The sequence below is a fragment of the Choloepus didactylus genome, chromosome 4 (assembly GCF_015220235.1).
Source record: "Choloepus didactylus isolate mChoDid1 chromosome 4, mChoDid1.pri, whole genome shotgun sequence".
NCBI classification, from domain to species: Eukaryota; Metazoa; Chordata; class Mammalia; order Pilosa; family Megalonychidae; genus Choloepus; species Choloepus didactylus.
The window spans coordinates 576,127-581,190 of record NC_051310.1 but is presented as its reverse complement, the minus strand read 5'-3'; the positions used below and the strand labels follow the sequence as shown (position 1 = coordinate 581,190).

The 5,064-nt window shown below is 43.4% G+C and overlaps 1 long non-coding RNA gene across 1 annotated transcript; it reads left to right on the top strand.

Annotated features, from left to right (window-relative positions):
• Positions 1-946: 946 nt before the first annotated feature.
• LOC119533107 lies at positions 947-2,763 on the top strand. The gene is made up of 2 exons (XR_005216580.1): positions 947-1,042; positions 2,298-2,763. It is a non-coding gene; the product is annotated as an uncharacterized LOC119533107 (long non-coding RNA).
• Positions 2,764-5,064: the final 2,301 nt, after the last annotated feature.

Sequence of the window (5,064 nt, the reverse complement as noted above, 5' to 3'; positions counted from 1 at the left end):
ATGCAGGGACCCTTGGCTTCCCCAGTTTACAGGTAGAGAAACCAGGGAAGAGGGACATCAGTGGACTGGGGCCCGGGAGCACAAGCGGCAGGGCTGGTTTTCCAACCCCTCCTCGCCAGCGGCCCAGTGGCCCTCAGACACCGGCTCCCACAGAGCCCACATTTGCAGGTGAGTGGACAGAGCCCTGCCCCGGGGCATGACACCACCACGAGGAGATTCAACTGGATTTCTGTGACACTCTAAGGTTTTGGTTTTATGGTAAAAGCAATGTGCTCACTCAGTTTGGAAAACAAAGTAGAAACAAACTTCAATTACGTCCTACAGACTCTGGCTGTTTCCTTTTTGACACACCCTTCTGCCCTTTTCTGGGCCTTGCGGTCTCACTGTGTGTGGCTCTGGCTTTCACACCGTGGAAACAGGGTTGTGCAAACACATCAGTCACCGTGTGACAAACTCCTTCCACATGGTAACACAGGTTTGGGGAAAAACAAAGTAGTCTAGGCTCTGTATGTCTGTGACAGGCTTGAAGAAAGCAGATGTCAAATTTGAGAGAAGCAGAAAGAATGAATGAAAAGTGGGAAATTCCATCAGGCTGAGCCCCCGTGGACTCATGCTACCGACAACTGCGCACCTAGTAAAAAAAGGATGTGGTTATATTTATTTACAAATTGCCAGAAAGGTTTCAGCAAGACCGAAACAGACACAACTAGGAACAGTGGGGCAAACAGGAAGCACCAGCGAGACTGTGGAGACCGGGGCTTGCTGGGTCTCCCCGACTCTGGGAGGAGGCAGAGCTGGGAGGAGGAAACACGAGTGACATGAAATTGTTACAGTGTTGCTAGTGAGCGTGGTAAGGACTGAAGTGCTGGCGGTGGTGAGTTCTCCACCGAGGAGACGTCTTTGAGGTGGTCGGAGGGCCACAGTGAGGAGGGCAGGGCGGGGGCAGCACCAGCATCATCAGGGAAACCCAGGAGGGGGGGACAGCACAGCCACCTGCACCTGACAACTTAGTGACATTCCAAAAGCTCACTTTCTAAGTCAGGTGTGTGAAATCCTTACCTATGTTGTAATTGCAAGGATACCCTCTTCTTTTATTAGAAATCTAAAAAGGGTTTCAAAATACTTTTTATACTTATTTTGTCTTTCATATTTGAGTTTTAACCTACTGAGAATTTAATTTTGTTCAGTGATGTGAGTTAATTTCTGTTCTTTCAACAACTGTCTCCTACATTTACTGAACGGCCCAAACTTTTGTCTTGGTTTATCAAATTAAGAAGGTTCTCTGCTAATCCTATTTTGATAAATCTTCTTTATCATGAACAAGTGTTAAACTCTACCAGATGCTTTTTCAGCATTTATGGAGAAGATCATAATTTTTTTTCTCCTTTATCTGTTATTTTGGCTAACCACATCAATTTTCTAGTGCATTTCTGGAATAATCAAAACTCATTTCTGATATTCCCCTTTTAATACATCACTTGATTTGTCATCCTATTATTTTCAAAGGACGTTTGCATCTATGGTCATGTGTGATGTTCTGTCATTTTCTTTTTCCCTCTGTCATTGTCTTACTTTGGTATAAAGGTAATGATGTCCTCATAGAATGAACTAGGGAAGATTTTGCCTCTTTTTATTCTATCAAAGAGTTTTTATGAGATTTAAATGATTTTACTGGGAAAACCATCTGGGGCTGTTGATTATGTTGAAGGAAAAAATGTACACAACTTATTTCATTTCTTTAATGGTTTTAGGACCACTCAGTTTTACTATTTCTTCTTGAGTCAGTTTGTAAGTTACATTTATTTAGAAATGTACTCATTTGTGCACTGTTTTCAAATGTATTGGCTTAAAGTTGTTTGTAGTATTCTCTCCTCATTTATGTCCCCTTTTCATTCTTAACATAATTTATATGTGCCCTCTTTTTTCTCTTTATCAATCTTGCTAGAGATTTATTTTGTGAGTCTTTTGAAAAACCATATTTTCTATTTTATTAATTTTATTACATTTTTGTCTTATCTCTCAATACTTTTATTTTTCTTGGTTTCCTTCTGGTTCCTTTTAGCTTTTCTAATTTGCTATTATTGGCATTTAAGTGATATATTTCACTTTAAGTACATGTTCATGAAATCCCACAGGTTTTGATGTGTAGCACTTTCATTATCATTTATCTCTAAATATTTTTAAAGTTCCATTAGGATTTCTTCCTTGATGTATGAGTTATTTAGATATATCTTTTACAATATCCAAATATATCAGGACTTTTGTTTATGCTTTCCCCAATATTTCATTTTGGAAAGTTTCAAAATACAGCAGAGTTGAAAGAATTTGGAGTGAATACTGCAAATACTATTTGGATGCTGTCAGTGGTTAAGGTGTGGCCACGCCGCGTGGGAGCGGGCCTTAATCCATGGCTGAAGTCCTCATACACCAAGGAAGTTGGACACGGAAAGAGAAGCCAGAAGTCAGTGGAAGCTGGAGAATAAGGCAGAGCACCGTGCGGCGGAGGCTGAGACGCAAGCCAGGGAGCCCAAGGAGCCAGGACACTAAGCTCCTTCTATCCTCCCTACTGGGAAACGATTAATTCCATTGCTTAAGCCAACCAGTGTCTTGTGTTTTTCACAGCAGCCCTGGCAAACTAAGACACATTGTATGACAATACCACAGTTTGTTTATCCATTTTCCTACCGATGGACACTTGGGCTATTTCTGCTTTTTTGGTTATTACAAATACATCTGCTCCAAGCATTCTTGTACAGCTCTGTCTTTGGGCATATATTTTAATTTCTGTCGGGTGTGGAGTGGGAGTGCTGGGTCATGGGGTAGGCATATGTTTGATTTTATAAGAAACTGCCAGGCCTTTTCCCAATGTGGCTCCACCAGTGTCATCTCCATCAACCATGAAAGGGCCCCAGTTGCACCCCACACCCACCAACAATCGTGGTCCTCCAGCACTAACCACTCTAACGGGTGGGTGGCGTCCATCACTGGGGTTTTAACTCACTTTCCCCAGTGCTGACCGAGCCGCAGCAGAGCTGCCGAGAGAGCACAAGGAGGGGGCAGACCTCAGAGCCGCCACGGCTGCTGCTGTGGGCTTTATCTCTTTCCAGCCTCTCTCCTGTTTTCTTTTGGTTTGCTCTTTTGTTATTTTTCCTGTTCTCTGAGTTAAATATTTAGTTCATTTACATATGTGTATCTATTTCAAAAATAAAAGCAGTTAAAGCTGTAGAATTTCCTCCAACATTGGTTTTTGGCCTTTCTCCACAGTATTAAGTAATATAAATCAAAAACAGTAAAAATTTAAGAATTATCCACAGAACTGGAGATTTTGCCACACCCTTCTTGGAATTCAAGTATTAATGAGAAACAGAAAATATAAAGTTTAAGTGTTACAACGTACCAAGAACTGATCTAAGAACCATATGTATATTAATATAAAATGTCATTTTCCCCCAAACTTGGTAAAGTGTCTCCAATTACCTCCAGTTTCCAGGTAAGGAAATGGTGACACGTAGGACTCTCCTAAACCACATGTAATATATTATTCCTATGACTCCAAGGGTTAATGCTCTTTTCCAATGTCCAGTGAACACTTGCAAAACCTGATCATGTTTATCTGAGAAGGATTAGGTGAGATGACACTTGTAAAATGTTCAGAGCATTGGATGGCTTGTGGTACAGTCTCTGTAACTCTTGAACATCAACTTTGTCTTGCATCAGCATCACAAGGTTGCACAGAGCACAAGGAAAAGGTCAGTAAGTTTTGAAAAGTAAACCCTTTCTAGTCGTGTCCTTTGACCACGAGTGAATATAGTTAGGACTGATAACAGAGCAATAACTTTTATAATTAAGCACTCAGAGAATTTTTAAAAATTGATTAAAATGATTTGGGTTTAAGAGGAAGTCAACACCAGGATTACTGACCACGCTGGAATTTAGGAGAACCGGGTCACCGTCCCTCGGTGTGCGCGGTGTGTGGTTCACTGTCCGACGCCTCTCGCTGGCCTGAGGGTGGGTCTGAATCCAAGCACTGGGCCCGGGCAGGGCCTCCCCTTCTGGTCCCTGCTCCTTCGCAGGCTTCAGACCCAGGGGCTGGGCTCTCCGCTCCCCTTGTCGGAAGGCGGTTCTCTCTGGAATTCCTCTCTGAGCGCACTCATTTTCTGATTATGGACTTGACGTTTGCTTGTCTAAACGCCTTAGATTGATTAAAATAAAGAAACTAGAAAGCAACATAAGACATTGTCAACTTTTTCCAAAGGTGAAGGGATGGTTCCACTTCTTGTGAAATGTTGGCCACTTGATATGTGCCGTTTTAAGTTGTTAGAAATGAGAGGATTTTTGAGTAGTTCTCAGCCTTGGCAATACAGGGACATTCATCTGGGGAACTTTTGGAAAACAGACCAGAGGGCGCTCAGTGGGGCAAGTTTCTCCCTCTGTCACACACCCACGAGGTAAACACAGGCACAGATACACCGCAAAGACACACAATTAGCATCCATACATCGTCCATACATCGTCCATTTAAGATTTTTTCTTAAATCTTATGACAAAACACATAAGTGAGAAATTAGAGTCACTGTTGAAACTCAGGAGTGGCTGACCATGGTGGGCTGGAGGGACATGTGCTCGAGACAGAACTTTCATATTGTGCCCATTTACTATAGCAATTTCCTGCTAATGTTTTCCCAGGTTCAAAAGATAAAGTAAAACAAAATTTAACATCTGAAAGTGCCTGGTGATGGAGCGTTGGTGGGTGTCTGGGTCTCAGTGGGTGCAGGTGGCAGACCCAGAGGGTGGTTGAGGGGACTTGGACAAAGGGGCTGTTTCTGAGGCAGGGGCAGATGGAGCCCACCGGGAGGGGCCTGGGGCTGGCAACAGTGGGTGTCATTGCAGCAGGGGCGAGCCGGAGGAGCTGCCCCGGGAGGAGCTGGAAGCTGAGGGCAGGAGCCCATGGACACAGCCCAGGTGGTCATCCCCTGGCACAGAGCTGTGGGCAGGGCCGTGATGAGGGAGGGGTTGCACGAAGACCTTCACTTCCATGAATGATCCATGACTTGGATTCTCACT